The sequence below is a fragment of the Embiotoca jacksoni genome, unplaced genomic scaffold (assembly GCF_022577435.1).
Source record: "Embiotoca jacksoni isolate LCO1_2020_lvr unplaced genomic scaffold, fEmbJac1.0.p SCAF_24, whole genome shotgun sequence".
Taxonomy (NCBI): domain Eukaryota; kingdom Metazoa; phylum Chordata; class Actinopteri; family Embiotocidae; genus Embiotoca; species Embiotoca jacksoni.
Window position 1 is genome coordinate 7,204,178 of NW_027185375.1, and position 17,515 is coordinate 7,221,692.

Genomic DNA, 17,515 nt, shown 5'->3' on the forward strand with positions numbered 1-17,515 from the left:
TAACAAACACATGGATGAATGCACATCACACACACTGTATTTTATTAAAAGACTTGTCTGATTCAAGGGATAATTTCTGCTATGATTATTCTGTGCTGTAGCCATTCAGCTGAAATATAATCACTAACCTCATCTGTCAAAGAAGTGCTTTGTAAGACAATTGCAGCGACTCGTCAGAGGCTGGTCCTTGCAATTGAATATTGCTAAATCTAATCAGCTAATGCAGTGATTGCCAAGCAGAGGAAGCAGGACCGCAAGAGGACTTCTGCATTGCTATTAAATCAGCTGTGTGTGAAAATGAGTTGGAAATACTTAGTTGAAATACTGATAGCTAAGAAATAAAAGTGTTTTAATAAAGTTAAAATCGCTGTAAGTAATACAAAGAAAAAGCCAAAATATTTTTTTTAACTGATGAATAAATTGTTGAAATAACTACAAAGTGTAGTTTTATGGTCAAAATATTGCAAGATGCTGTATTATATCCACTCCATGTGTTCACCTGGTCTGCTTTGCCTGCGGCACACAAATCCACAAATCCAAAGGACTCCACACCCATTCATCATGTTGTGATTCTGATGACAGAACAGTGTTAAATGGAATTATCCAGTATCAGACTCCTGATGGCAAACAAAGGTATGAAACGTAATTACCTCAGTGCAGCTCTAACCCAATTCCTTACGTATGACATGGTGCCGGATTGATTCCACAGCAGATGGTGCTATCAATTATTGAGCCTGTGAAGACGACTCTGGCCTCAATCAGATTAAGTAGATTATGCCAAAATCAACTCCCTTATGATCCACACTCAGTTTCTTAGATCAACACACAGCGTCAAGATGCACAGCCCCCGAGCACCACCTCCTTTAACCTCCCTCTTTTAACCTCCCTCTTTTAACCAGTGTCAATCTGTTTCTCCCTGTGTGACCACGTATCTATCTATCTATCTATCTATCTATCTATCTATCTATCTATCTATCTATCTATCCATCCATCCATCCATCCATCCATCCATCCATCCATCCATCCATCCATCCATCCATCTATTTATCTATCCATCCATCCCTCCATCTATCTATCATCTATCTTCCCCCATCAGTCTTTAAGTCTTTAACATCCCCTGAGTCTATTTACGTGTGTTTAATGTATGCCATTTTTGAATCTGACCTAAATACACTACACGTTGAGTTCTCAGACTGCATACCATGATGGGAGTCACTGCCAACGTACTCACCCTTCCACCCAACCCAATGCATGTCCCCTTAATCCTGTTAACCCACTCCCAACTGCACGGAGAAGCGGAGAGAGTAGGAGAGAGCCCGGGGCGAGTACGACGCTGTACCCCTCCACCCCGCTGAGATCTAATTGAAGAAACAAGTGCTCGGTACAAAGTGGAGCTCCGTGGCTCACTGTGACATTAATACATGAGTAGTGTAAAATATATATATAAAAGTCTGTGTGATCGGCAGTGTAGAAATCTGAAAAACAGGATTTTGAATGTGGGGGTGCAGAGGAAGAGGAAGATCATTTAAATACTGACTTCCACTACATTTGAGTTTAAGTTGCGCAGCTGGTTACATGGTGAATCATGTGCTCTACAGGTGTGGCGAGAAACCAGCCAAATCAATCAATAAATAAAGAAGATTATAAGGTAATCTTCCTCTTTTGTTTCCAACCATTTGCACTATTGCAGCTCTATTAGTGGAGAGAAGTGTTGCCAGATAATAAAGATAATATTCACCAAAGCATGAAATATACCTGTCAGTCCACTAGACAATGCCGTGTCAATATTATATAGGTGTGAAAAGTAAGGTGCCTCAGGTTTACGCACTAGATCTATTTAGTTAGCGTTAAGAAAAGATCTTGGTTTGGGAATTCTCTCAGGCAGACACAAGCGGCTTTCTAGCTACTGGTTTATTTGAATACTTGTCTCCAAATCCACTGTGGAAACTAAACACATAGTGTTGATGAGATAATATATTAAAGCAACAGCGTGCACAGTAAATTATATTTTACCAAAGTAAAATAAAGACGAAAACTATTATATCGACTATATCAACTATTGGAATATCAAATATTCCAATAGTTGTTCAAATATAAAGAATCAATCAATTACAGGATAAAATAACATACGTCACGTTACACCAGTTAAATACATTACGTAAGGAACTTACTTTTTTTTTTTTAAAGAAATCCACGTCTACTTTTGCTTTGTTACAAACTCCAACACTGGTCTCATAGGTAAAAGTCCTGTGTTTTTCCCATTCAACCTCCTCCCTATTAGACTTTATCACTCTTTCAACTTCGACACATGACCTCCTTTTAGACCCCGGTCATACATGTGGCAGTGAAGTGCTTCATAGCTGATTTTGAAGCATCCTGATCAGTCAGCGGACTCTGAGACACATTTCTTGTGTGTGCACTAATTACCATCGTATTTTATCTCTTATCACTATGCTAATCTCTAACTTACATCCACTGTCGACATGTTTTGTGTCACAGCCCCCAATTTTCCGCATCATGTCCAACTGTTTCTCCCTCACCATTCAGGATTTTCTGTGATGTACATAAGAATCTCTTTCTACACTGCTGTTGTGCAGGTGGTGAGTCAGACCTCCATTGTAGAGAGCTACAATTTTTAGCTGCTGTCAAAGCAAGAAAGGCTATTTTACTCTGAGACATCTAAATCGTCGAGGGACAATGCATCACAACTCCCCAGAAGAGCTTATCTCCAGGGTTTTTTTGGGAAGTACAACTTGCTGAACGGATGTTTTTTTAGCTCGGAGTAAGCTTATAAATCTACAAGGTTCCACAAATCTGCCTTTTAAAGCATTTTGAAAAACAAATATTAACCTTCCCCTCATTCATTCACAGTGAAGTTCTACACATAATCGTTGTGTAGTGTGTGTGTTTGTGCAAGGTGTCACAGGAGTGTGATGTGTGTCAAGTTGTTTACCGATTGACTTGTATCATGAGGCGATCGGGGTCATTGTTTCTGAATGATAAAGCCTGACCTCTGAAACGGTAAGACGGAGCCTTTGTGTGCTAAGCTGCTCTTGACAACATGTTTTGATTCTCGCCCTGCCAGAGAGAGTCTTAACTTAAAAGGAGTGAGGGGGTGGGTGCACTGGGCATCATTAGCAGCAGTTAGAAAGTCCACATTCTTTACAGAAAGAATAAATACATCTCAAGGAGGGATGACATTGAAGTTACGTCACTATGCTCGATTTCACGGTCGATTTTTTTTATTTTTTTATTCCAGAAACATGCTTGTAAGCAGAGTTCCCAGTGCTGGGAGATAAACTGCTGTGGGTGGCTGATAGCACAGAGATTTAAATCCTTTACAATACGCTGCCACAGCTTTTAACCCAGGCTTGGGTTGCCTCTGTTGTGCTGCAATGTGGACCCGAGCAGATGTGGAATATTCCCAATTCAGAGTTGCTTCGCTGAAAATGTTCAAGGCCTTTCGGTGTCAAAGCATTTATTGTTTGAGGGAGAAGAAAGCTTCGGCTGTACTGGACTCAGACTCATTAAACTATACAGAGTAGCCTTCAGCTTTAGTGCCGAGCCTGCTTTTTATAGCCAGATCTCACAGAAATACGAATGAATTACAAGCATGCCGAGTTCAGAGGTCATGTTCATTTCATATATTTCTGTGAGATCAGGTTAGTTTTATAGATTTTGTTTTGACATCCAGCACAATTATGTTCAGAAATTTGATCTTAGCCATGAGGGGCTCATCGGTAGAAAATCTGTAGAATCTGCATTGATATTTGCAAGTGAGCGGCTTGGCTTCGGTGTGTCCAGATATCACCAACCGATCTGCATGGGTCGCTGTGGTAACGACGTATGCATAGCTACAATGGTGGCATGACATGACATGATTGGCTCTATTATAGATAAAAATTGGAGATTGAAACCAGAACCTCATACATGCAAAGCATGCACTCTACCACTGAGCTATAGCCCCTGTTTGACCTATACTCTAGTTTGTGAATTGTCTCTCAGTTAGTCTACGATACATAAATTATGTTAAAGTGAAGATAATCTAGGCCAAAAGCCTGTCAAACTAGTCTGGTGCTTTTGCCACAGGAGCATAGTTGGAAAGAGCTTTGTATTCAGCTTGTGATAAATCCACAGTTATTTTACACAATAAACAGTTAATGAGAGTGGTATTTAACAAAAGTCATATATTGCTCAAGGTTGTAGACATGTTACAGTAATTTCTGCCCTGGAGTTGGACATTGAGTCAGCCTCAAGTGGCCACTCGAGGAACTGCAGATTTGAGCACTTAGCAATAGCTTAGTTTTTCCCCACCAGAGGTTGCCGCATGGCTCTGGAAGGATTAAGATTAAAGTTAGGATTAAGGTTGAAGATAGGTTAAGGGCCCATCAGCTGACAGTGAGACAATCCATCATAGCACGGCACAGTTTACAGCTCGCGTCCCTCCAGCCGATCTAATCTAGCACTGAGTGTTGCTGTTCGGCAGGTTGCCAATCAGAAGACAGTAGGATTTTAGGGTGGTGGGCCTGAAAGAGACAGTAGCTAAAGTGGCTTGATTCAGACTGATGAACTGATGGACTGCATGAAGGGACAGGAAAATGCTTTTTTTTTTTAAAACTGAATCCTGCAAAACTGATGGAATACCAGAATACAAATAAAATATATATATGACTTAAATTCCTAACATTTCTAACTTGACTTAATGTGTTAACTTGTTAGGTTTGTTTTGCATCAAATGTTATCCGCTGAAACTTTTCATCCACATGTTTTCTTGCAACCTTTTATCCATTCAAATAGACCGTAGGTTTTAACTCAGCGGTACAGTGAGGAGAAAGATGATTGCGTTTTTAAGCCTTGCACACTCATTTGCAGGAAACATTACACAGAAGCCAGTATTGAAAGGATGAGAGATGATGATTGTGTGGAGGAAACCGATTACTTAATTCAACTGATTCATTGGCTGATTACACAGATTATATTGCACTATAGATCACTGATGGAATAATGCACTGTGCATGTGTGGCTGTCTGCAGTTATAGAAATCCTCAGTTTGAAGACTGTATGTCAGAAATGAACATGTTGTTGGGGCTGCTGGAGGGGATGTAGCTCAGTGGTAGAGCACATGCTTTGCATGTATGAGGTCCTGGGTTCAATCCCCAGCATCTCCAGTTCTTATCTACAGTAGAGCCAAACACCAACACTGAAACAACTTTGCTCTATGGTAATGTTGATGGATAGGTGGGTCCTCTGTATGGTGTGGCCTGTTGTGTCTATAAAACACTCAGTCAGAAGCTAATATCAGCACAAGTGCCACACAGATATAATGTTAGCCAGTTTAATGTGATACTTTACTAACATTGTCTAGCAGAGAGTGGAGCTTTTGGCACGATGAACAAAAGCAGCTTGACACTGAAATAAATTGTCTGCTGGCATTTTGGTTCTGCGTTGGAAAGCGTTGAATATCTACACCAGTGTAGCTATGCATACGTCGTTACCACAGCGACCCATGCAGATCAGTTAGTGATGTCTGGACACACCAAATCCGGTCCGCTCACTTGCAACTATCAGTGCAGACGGTCTGTCCTAAAGATATAATTTGAGAAACAAATTTGACTTGTCAGCACTCTTAAAAAAGCCTTAGCCACGCTGTAGAAATTTTCACCATAAATCAACCTGCAGAAAGAAATAAAGTTAAAAGTAGCAAAACATCTCAATTTGCTTCATGCTTTTTAGGTCTTATAATACTAAAAGCTCCCCAGAAAAAAGGTGAAAACATTGCTGGTAAAATGAAGGGTGTAGAGACTGAAGAGAGGAAGGACTGAGGGTGGAATAAACATAGAGAAATGGGTAAATTTGTACTTGGCTAGTTGTTAAGGCTTATGGAAAGAATAAAATGCCTGTAAGAAAAACACAATGTTAGGGTGAGAACACGTTAACATCACCTCTATTAAAAAAAGGACATGGTTCAATAATCAGCACATGACTGTGGATTAATAATTTCATCAGGCGGGAGAACAGGTTTGTGGAGAGGAGGAGGGAGGGATAAATCCAGCTGGGTTGTCTGCTCACATGACAACAGCTCCTTCATTTAAAGATTTGGCAAGCCAAGATCGAAGGAAACTCAGAGGGAATTAAAAGGGGAGAGAGGGAGGGACGGGAGGGACAGGAGGACGGGAGGGAGGGGGAAAAAGAGTGGCATGTGTCCCTCCCATACATCTGCTGACTGATTAGCAGCAAAGGAGAGGAGAGGACAGTGTAAAGTTTGTTAGAGAGCTTAAAATAGACATGGCAATGTTTTTTAAATGCTGTATGAGATTAGAAAATACATTATTGAACTGTAAATTCCTTTTAAGGAAGAGGACTCATCCCTTCCCAGGAGAGGGATTCAGAGTGCACGTCACACGCTGGCTAACATCTCCTCTCCTACTGTTGTGTGCAGGAGAGAGGGAGAGAGCAATCTGGTACATGTGTGGGCCAAAATCCATTAACTCTGTCTCACTAATTTTAAAGCATTGGGTAAAAAGAAAATGGGTATCCTTGGCTGCCTCTCAAGAAGACCTTCAGAGAATCCATCACAGAAAATGAACAGTTTAAGCAACTTCTTAAAATTGTCATCTGCTAGAACACTAAGAATTTGGGTGCATTTCAATTGGCTGGTTTTCAGTCTTTCTAACAAAAGGCATTTATCTGATGACAGACAAAGCTGGTAATGATATACAGTGTAGAATTGTGTTTACAAATCTGGCAACAAAGGAAAGAGTCCACACACACACACACACTAATGTAAGGTAAGAAGGGAGTTTATTAAACCCAGCTTAACAACTCATAATGAAATAGAGGACTGTCGGGCATCAGTGAGTGAAGTACGAGTGTAAAAGTAAAGCAAAATAACACAAAGGCAAATTCATCTAAAGTGAAGGCCATGTGGTGGGCGTCCTGGCTGCTCAGCAAAAGAAGAGAGAGAACTACCAGGACAGCATCCCTGTTATATCCTCAGGCAGTCCCCTAATGGTGAAGCCAACTAACCGTGCTGGACCTTTTACTGGAACTCGTATAGCCTGTTCAGATCTGGTATTAACACACGTCCTGGGTGATCCCATCACAAGTGGAGAGCTCTAAATACATCTGTGCATACCTTGCATTGTCGTGCATCTCGAGTGACCACTTGTGATCTACTCTAACGTCACCGCTCTATATACAAATGAACATCAAGTAAATAAGCAAGTAAAAACACTTGAACAAGTAGACAAACAGGAAGAGGGAGGAGTCATGGCGCAATGAGACATCTTTGCTCACTGGAGCCTTATTTTAATGCACTGTCAATTCGAAATCGATAACTCATTTTACATTTGCAAATGTTTGAACACTCGAGTTTGTAATTCACCACCTGCACCATCAGGCTCAGATTATTTCATTATTCCAGCGAGTTTGAAAGGGTTGGGCTCTGCACTGCAGTGGATAAAAGAACTGTGCAAGGGTCTGATGTGAGTCAGAAATTACAGACGGGGTCAACTAAAAAATAAAATCAAGGTGTCCTGGGTGTTTTCACACCCGTACTTTGAGCTGCCTACTTGTGATTGGATCACCAGGGCATATATTAATGCCAGGTGTAAACAGACTCATAAGTTTGGCCAGAGAGGGGCAGAGAAACAGCCACCACAACTACATTCATCACCACTGACCTGCCAAAATATATTGTAATATACAGTAATGCAGTTGGTGCTCTTTAATAATTGCATTGATGCATTGAAAAGCGACAGGCCGTTAGTCAAAGTGACTCTACAAATCCTCATGTGTTGTGTCACAGTTACCTGCTCTGAGTATGTTTCCTTTATTCAGAACCTGGCTGTACTTCAGTGAATTGCTTGTAATAACTCTGTAAAGTGCAGTCGAGTGTGATGTTGTCACTGTATTTTGGAAAATACACAAAGATGAATGGTTGACAACAACTTCTAGTAGATGCTGGTGTCTGTGATAAAATCACTTTGACTGTGTTGTGATCACAGTTTATTTACTACAAGAGTAAGACTGAAAAGATTTTTTTAGGCAACGTCAGAAGAAATTCTGTCATTTTCTCCCACTGCCGGTATGAACAGGTAGTTTCTCAGGGGTAAATTTAACCTGACAGGCTTGGTTGCTGGTGATAACCCTCAGGGAAAAAACACTGAATGCTGATCTGCTCAGAAGGAAATGTGGGGGGACATGGAGAAAAATCCCCTGTAAATGTCAGAAAGAATTACATCAGTGTAGCCAGTCACTCACTCCATCACAAAGATGTCTCATCCTAAAGTTCTCTAAAGGAATTTTTTTTTTTTTTTGGAAGGAATCATGCAGAAATACATAAATTTTTTACACATCTTTTACTATTATATGACAGCAGAGTGATGAGTGTAAAAGAAGGCAGCACAAAAACAAAACTTTTAGATCGGTTTGACTGCTCTAGATGTGACAAGGTAAAGTTCTATACTGTGGCATGACAAATCCCTTTTTCTAACTCAAATACGATATTGTTTTTTCATAACGTTTTGCTCTAATATCTTGATCTAGTTTCTCTCCCCTCAGTTAGTCCATCTCTACTAAAGCTTGTCTGTACCAGTATATTTTCTGCCTGAATTATTTCTTATCCACTTGACTTTTCTACAGAGGAAGGATATTGGTGTTGTATAGTTGCTGCAGGTGGAGCTGGTTTGAACTACTTGAAATCCAGTTTTCTATAAAGGGCAGCAAAATTAAAGGTCTGGGTCCTTTTTGTATCTGTACCAACTACATCCATGAAAACCTCTATCACATATATCATCATTCAGTGCGTATCAGTCACAGAATTTAGATTTTTATCTGGAAAATATCTGTACAATATATGTATATATGTATGGTTAAATATCAGATGAGTATGTCCACTTACAGTAAATGTTTTCACTTTTTCTTTCACAAAACTACAAAATCATGGTCTGGTCTGCATGTGCAGCACAGGTTTAATGAGTGAAGTCTAAAGGGTCAAGAGTGCCTGTACTGACTTCGAGTGAATTCATCAAGAGGAAAGAAAGACAGTAGCCACCCTGGTGTTTTTATACACGAGACCACTCATTCATGATGTCAGTCAAACACAGTCATTGGTAGAAGAAAGTGTCGATCTTGATTTACTTCTGATATATAACAGTGTGGCAGCTGATTTGCTCCCAGTCTCTCTTTCATATGTTTACTCTCCTGTATTTTCCTCCATGTCCTCATCCCTTCCTCCATCTCTCCTGCAAACACTCCCAAGGTTTCTCCTTTGAGCTCCTGCAGCTCCCTGAAGACAGACGTGGAAGCCGGCATTGGGGGCGGGGTGGGGAAGGATGGGGTGATGGTGGCTCTGATGGGGGATGGAGGAAAGGGTGCAAAGAATAGTGTTCCCTGAACGTCAACACCCACATGTGTGCTTGTCAACCTACATACATGTACACCGAAAAAGCAGCTCCATAACCAGCATACCCACTGCCACACGCACACGCACACACACACACACACACACACACACACACCAACACTTACATAGAACTGCTGCCAGTCTTTCCACACAAAACCCCCCTCGGAGGCCCCTCCGTGGTTTAATTGGTGTAATTATATTTGCATAAGGCTGTCCTGTTTCAGCTGACATAACACACACACACACACATATATCCCTGACAAGTTTTAATAGGCAGCATAATTGAATACGGTTCCCCCACTAGTGCCCTAAAGGGTCTTTCAGTATATATTGCAAAGGGTCGCGCTCTCTACGTTTACTTAGACAAACAAGAGTTCATTTCCGCACAAATGTTAATTATAGACTTCAAAGGTTAATCGTTTTATGGCTGATTAGGAGAGGTAACATCCTGTGTCAAAAATTATAACACAGGCGATAACGTCCTTCATTTATCAACCGGGTAACCAAGTTGTTGTGTTTTTCTTCCACAAATGAATCCACACGGCTTGTGAACATAAAAAACTGTTAATGAAAAAGAGCAAAAATAATGAGGGAAAGGCTTGAAGTGGAAATCAACCTGACATTTCCCCAAGTGTATTTTTCTATCTAATTATTACTGGGTTACGGCTCTATATGTGAGACTGAGTTCATGTCTTCTCCTTGTTCTGAACGAGCAACAACGAGGCCAACATAATTACCATCCACGCAGTGCAGTTGGAAGTGCTGATTAAAATAGTTACAAGAGACATTTAGCTGTTTTCTTTACAGCTGGAGTAATTGGAAGAAGCCTTGGGGTGGCTAAGGTAATTAGATCTCATATTATACAGGCTATTTCATGATTAAACTAGACAACATAAGCCAGCACACCAAACCTCTATATCTTTATTACTTAATTTTGTAAGTAAAATGTCACATTTCCCACTTTCTCCAATCAAACATCATGGCTTGTGACCCTTACAGCCACATTGTGACATATTCTCCCTTCACCTGGAGCTTACAATTAAGCTTTTCGTCAAACAAGGAGTGGAGATGGCCAATTAAAAATGTACACACCTGAAAGATTACTTTGGAGCCCAGAGAAAATATTTCTGCTGTTTACCTCGCCATCATCCTGACAAAAGATCATAATCTGGTAAACTTTCAAACTCATGAATGTACTGTGAAACTCAGACTGCACTCCCTGCTTTGGGTTTTATATCTCACAGGTAGCTGAAGAAAGACATCAACAAGGATGGACGCTGATGTCTGGAGGCAACATGTTCTTAATCCCAGGGTGTCAAATACTGCCGAAGCTGTTGGCATTAGAGAGATACATAAGGCGCTCACTTGCCATTGGGAACAACCTCGGGTTCAGTGTTGTGCCCAAGGACACTTCAACACGTGGATGGGAAGAACCGAGGATTGAACTGCCGACCTGACAATCACTTGGCAACCCACTCATCATCTATCTGATCCACAGCCGCCCACGGGCGTCCGTGCAAAAGCAAAAGTCAACGTGGATTTCTTTTCAGTATCCTAAATTACTTACACAATATAACATATTCAATTCACGTAACGCATGTAATCTACATGACAACGTTGCTCACATAAAATGACTTCCTTTAACACAAAACCATGATGTGTTCCTCACCCTAACCACGTGGTTTTCACGCTTTAACCTGAGGCACCTTGAGCATATGTATGAGACGTCAGCAGGCTTTGACAAAATGCCAGGATTTGATGCACTGGGATTAACAGCTTCGGACAAGCTGTGCGACCCTTTTATGCACAGGTTCCATATGTCTATGTGCTGTGAGCACAAAAGTGACGTGGATTTCCAATAATGTTTCATTTGAATAGTTTGTGCTGGAGATAAAGGTTGGACTTGTATTTCACAAGAAAATAAACAATTTCCTTACTTGCTAATCATGTGACATGCTCTTAAATGCATGTCAGTTGGGGAGCACTGCTCTAATAGACACCCACAATAAACTGGTGATGGTCCCCGTAGTAAACATGATCAAGGCTTAAAGCCTACATTGTGGCTTTAACTCTCATAGACTCCTGTCAGTATGATTCCGGATTCCGGTACAAACTGGACACCCTCCTGTATATTATTTGCATTAAATATGAGTACATATAGACTCAGGAAAGGTTTCTTTACTCTTGAACATCTTGAAGATTTCTATAAAATGATCTTAGTACTAAAAAAAATGACAGCCAGTCCTCTACAGCTCATGATCTTTAATTCTGAGACACCGCTGCTGCCCATAATGCACCGTTCCATGTTTTAGGCTTTTCTGTTTTATTCACTGCAACCTTTTCCCTTTTTTTTTTGTGCTTTGTTAACCATTTCTCCCTTCCCCCATCTCTCTCTCTCTCTCTCTCTCTCGCTTTCATTTATGAACTCACCTCACCTACGCTATCCATCCCTCCCCTCTCCCCCTCCTCTTCCTCCTCCTCCTCCTCAACCACCACCTCCTCATTTTCAACACACCAAAACCCCTCGCCTAAAAATGAAATTTGATTTTCCTTCTCTCTCTCTCTCTCTGTCTCTCTCTCTCTTGGTGGATGAGGGTCTCTAGGTCTTTTGTTCATCCACCCGCTCATGTGGCCTCCTTGGGTTGCCACAGCAACCGGGTGTATACATACTGTTGCTTGCTCCGGGAGAGAAATCGAGATGGCAAAAAGAGAATGGGATGCAGAAAGATGAGAGAGGGAGAGAGAGAGGTTGAGGTGGGAGTCAGAGAGAGAAAGCAAAAAGGACAAAAAAGGATAGAAAATATGAAAAAATTAAGAAAGAAGAGGAGGAAAGTGAGAAAAATGTATGGGGATACAAAAGAGGAAAACAAAATGTATATCCTTTTCCCTACTGCTGTAAGAGCAGTATTTTTACCCAGCTCCAACCATTCTCTGTGTGTGAATGATGTCACTCTAATACCTACTGTAAAACAAATTTATAGATTTAAACCCTGTTTCAGTACTCAGCATTTCTTTGGCACACGATAATTGATGTTTTTTAGAAGCACTGCAAAGTTGTAATCTAATCTTCTGTCCTGTCCCGATTGTAAAACATGAATTTAATGCTCAGTCACGCTGCAAAACGCTTTAAATCAGAACATCAGCCAAATGTAGTTAAAATGAATCATATTCTGCAATGACAATGCAAATAGATAGAAAGAAAGCAGTGGCAGATCCCTTCTTTCTCAACTTGTGTACAGATTTATAACAAATTATAGTTTAAAGTTGTTAAAATACACCATATTTATGTAATTACATAATTCAGTCGTTGTGTCATCTAAAAAAGCAGGAGGGGAGAGACAGATACATTATTTAGTTTCAGTAATATTATTCTGTCTGATTGTCATATTCTACTTTTTTTTATATATATTTATAAAGTATAATGGGGACAGAAAACACAAAAGGGAAAACACTAAAAGAAGAGGATAAGAAGAAGTGGGTGGGAAAACCTAAAATTATGCTGAATCACTGGAGAGAATCAAAGGTAAGAAAAAAAAAGAGAAATGAGTTGAGAAAAAGAAACAAGAGAGAGAGAGAGAGACACAGAGAAACAATAAATACCATCATCCTAGCCCAGGCAGCATCATCCTCCCCCCAGTAGTCTGTGTTTGCTGTATTAGAGGCCCGGTAGGAATCCAAAGCCTGCAGACAAGCAGCCATCTGCCATCTTGGCTCCAGTCCAGCGCTGCGCTGTAGAGCCAAGATGGCACCCAGTAACACGCATTCAGAAGAACTGCATCCAAAAGTCCCAGCCGAACAAGACATTATTTATTAACATATAGACTGCAAGAAGTCTAATTATATTTTCTATACTAGTCTACCTTGAACGAAAAATAAACTGGTCACTGCATTTTGAGAGAGGTTCAAAGATCACCAGCTGTAAACGTCTTGGCTATGAAGCTGCCAACAGAATAACAGGCCGGAGCTACAAGAAAAAAAACAAGAAAAAAAACATCAACTATTGCAAGCCCATGTGCCAACTCTCCAGTCTGGCATTGCGGCCATTGCCATCTTGGTTTTTTTGGAGCCAAAAGTGACCATATTTGGACAAGCTGGGGAGGAGCGAGGGGATGATCCTAATCCCCGCCCACATACACCAGGAACCTGACATGCCCCAAACATACTTCTTTTTGAGGCTTAATATCTGATTAATTATGGAATTATTTTTAGATGGACCACCAGAACATTGATCAGAAAGAGTGAATTAAGCAAATGACGTCATAATAACTTGTGGAAAAAAAATCTATTGACTTTCCAAATATGGTTGCTCATGGCTCCAAAAAAATCAATATGGTGACGGCCAAAATGCCAGACTCATGGCTTCAAAACGGCTGTTGACAAACCAATGGGTGGGTTGGTGCCTATATTCAATAAGGTTGTATTAGGCTGCCCTGTTGGGATGCCAGGAAACTAAAAAGGAATTTTTGCTAAAGGAAAGCCTAAACTGTACATGCTGTACACTCCTGGAAAATTACTCTTAATGAGGTCAGCAGAAGATGTAGCTTTGAGTCTATCAGCTGCTCTGGGAATGAAATTACTGAAACCATTTTTTTTTTCTAAAAGGTAGTTTAAATAAAGAACCTAAATACTAAAAGCAATGTACTATGAAGCAAAAAACCAAAAGCAAACTTTATTGGGATCTAATATTTAAAAACATAAATTATAGTGATTTACTGGAGAAATGAGAAAGGGAAGAGGAAGAATAAAAAGTAACTGGAAATGAGGGTGCAATAATAATATGAGATGCTTCAACTGCAGCCAACTTTTTCTCGATTTTGCAAACGAGGACACGAGGTGAGCGCTAACACTGAGTGACACCTCTTTGGTGCTACAAGATGAACACTGACTGGTTTGTAGAGTTGGTGGGAGTCTGTATGCGTGGCTGCTGACCTGTTTATGTGAAGACTGATTGGCTGAGCTGGCAGCTGATGAGGGACTGATGAGCAGAGGCAGAGAGGAGAGAGATAAGAGGGAGGAACCGGAGCTATCAGTATCACAGTGATCAGCCATGCCAAATGCACATACATGCACACACATCCAGAACTGCAGAGGGATCATGACTTAATACTCTGATTTCAGCCTAGCGCAGACTCATTGGCATCGCTCCATCTAACACACACACACACACACACACACACACACACACACACACACACACACACACACACACACACACACACACACACACACACACACACACACACACACACACTTTTTCCTGGCAGTTCCCCATTATAATAATCTCGACTCTCTCTCATACATATACATACCCACATGTTCAATTGCCACCTGAATGAAACACTACTCATAATTAAAAAGAGTCTGTGTAAGGTTTGTGCTTTTATTTAGAAATAGTTACGGATGTTTAGTTCATTTAATCATTCTATTTTTGAATCAATACCTTTATGAATAGAGAATACACTTCCAGAAGAAGATGATGACTTAAATTTGTAGAATTGTTAGTTAAAGTCTGGCTTGCTAAGTCGTTGCTATGGTAATACTAGTATTTACAAGGTTGGTACCAAATGGTTACTTTCTTCAATCAATTATTAATTTCTCTGTGAAAATCAATACCATTTATAATGAATGGATACGTGTCTGTATGTGCATTTGTTATCCACCCGTATTTTGTTCTGCAAAAACAAGAGCGAGTATGTTTGTGGAGTTTTTGGTGTAATCTGACCTGTAAATTTGTTCTGTTCGTAGGTAGCTGGCTCAACAGTGCTGACCTTTGAAGGGACAACAGTCACAGAGTCCAAACTGGAACATGGAAGTCTTAATGCTTATTAGCTGTGTTGCACCATTCTCTGTTTCTCTTTTATTTAACTCCCTTTCCTGCTGCACAAAATCTCACTGGTTTGCAGACAGTTACAGAGTAAATGGTACCTTTTCTGGAAGCTATGTCACCATTAGCCTATTAGTAAGCGAGCTACATTGACAAGTTAACAAGTGCAATTAACTTATAGCAAAAACAAACTATGCTGGGTGATGGCAGAAGGGTGTTAAAACTACCTATATTTATGTTTACTGAGAGCTTTAGCGACCGCAGTAATTATGGCAGAAGCATTGGCTGAAGTCAGGTGACGTCACAATCTTAACGTGATGTAAGTTAGGTGCATAATCTTTTCCTAAACCTCACCAAGTAGTTTTGGTGCCAAAACTGAACCAAACTGTGACCATTTGACAATGGTAACAATTGATAACTATAACGATAAAGGTCCCATATGCCTGTTGCTGGTCTCATTGTCGTTTAGGTCTGCGGACGTGCAGGTCCGATAAAGGGCACTTAAAATATTCATATATGTTGGTTTGGGAGTGAGAATCGACCTATTATGTCCTTTTGGTTGGAATGTGTTGAATTTGATAGTTTGGCATTAGTGAGCATTAGTCCTCATTAATTTACATTTACTAAATTAAATTTACATTTACATTACATTTACTGAATTTAATTTATAATTTACTGTTTACTTTATCTTATATAAAGTGTATATATCTACTTTATATAATAATAACATTATCAAAACAAAAGGTTAAGAGAAAGAGTAAACTAAACCATAAGGAGAACACAGAATAAACCCTGGAAAAGCTGAACTAGCACTAGCCTGGCTGTTTAGTGGTAAGCTCACCAGCTACAGCAATTCAGCAATGAGGCAACCTTTGAGTTGCCATTACCTCATTACAATAGAACCAAATATCACAAACACACACAAAATAATTTCATTGTTTCTGTTTTGACCAAGTCTCTGCTGGAGGTAGAGAATAGTACCACTGTGATATGGAGAAGCTGAAGAATCCATTCCTGCTATTTGTGTATTTTTATTTTACATTTGTTTAGTTGCCTGTAAAGTGCATTGAAACCTGGCATAAAAATTATTTTTGAATGACTACAAGTAATAAAGAAATAGAGCAGTGCCGTCATGGAAACTGAAATATTTTAGTGTGCAAATTTAAGTGTCAAAAAAATGAAGTGGACTCAATCTTTTCCTTATTGAACAGAACACAGGGACACAAATCTGTCTCGATTCTGAGCAACATCATGTAAAGATGTTAACATGTTATTAATCCTGTTCATTTGAATTGGAGGTTTACCCATTAATATAGCCTACATCTATCTATCTGTGTCTTTACCAGGTCAGGGGGGATTACATCTCTCTTGTCCAGTGTCGATATAATTGCAGATTACATGTGATTACACAACACACACAGACGTGTGCATATGTATAATCCCAACATAATTTCTCTGACATGTGCTGAAAGTCAGCATATTTCTGTTGTTTGTTTTATGACTGACACTGAGACAGATTAATAGCGAGTATTTAATCACCTTAATAATATGTGTGTATTTGTGTATGAACATGTGTGTGCATGTGTGTGTGTGTGTGTGTGTGTGTGTGTGTGTGTGTGTGTGTGTGTATGTGTGTGTGAGTGTGCAGCTGCACTAAAGCTTCAATCCATCTAAATTCAACAATGTGCTGTGTTGACTGTACGTCTGTCTGTGTGTGTGTGTGTGTGTGTGTGTGTGTGTGTGTGTGTGTGTGTGTGTGTGTGTGTGTGTGTGTGTGTGTGTGTGTAAACATATGATTATGCATATGATTACACGAGGATATGCATTGCAGATAATTCTGTTTGTATTAATATGTGTTCAGTGTCTCAGCTGGTGTCATGTTGGGCAAACGCTGAGGGGGCAATATCCCTTGGAGGGGATTGTCACATATAATAAAGATGCTGTTAATAATGGGATGTGTCGAGTGTGTGTGTGTGTGTGTGTGTGTGTGTGTGTGTGCGTGTGTGCGTGTGTGCGCGTGTGCGTGTGCGTGTGTGTGTGTGTGTGTGTGTGTGCACAGTGGAGTGAGAGGTCTATAATCTGCCGGATTAGTGCCTGTGGATTGAGACCGAGATTAAATCACCATGCAGGGGCTCATACTGCAGAAAGATGGATTAATGTGTGTACGCAAGTTCCTGTGCTTTTATTGGTGGCGGGTTGGAGGTCGACAAACAGAGCAGAGACAACATGAGAAAGGTCATTTTAAAGTTATCTTTAGGTGTGTGAATACTCGGTGATTCACCGTG

At 40.2% G+C, this 17,515-nt stretch overlaps 1 non-coding gene across 1 annotated transcript; it reads left to right on the forward strand.

The window, feature by feature from the left end:
* Positions 1-5,096: 5,096 nt before the first annotated feature.
* On the forward strand, positions 5,097-5,168 carry trnaa-ugc (transfer RNA alanine (anticodon UGC)). The gene has a single exon. It is a non-coding gene; the product is annotated as a tRNA-Ala (tRNA).
* Positions 5,169-17,515: the final 12,347 nt, after the last annotated feature.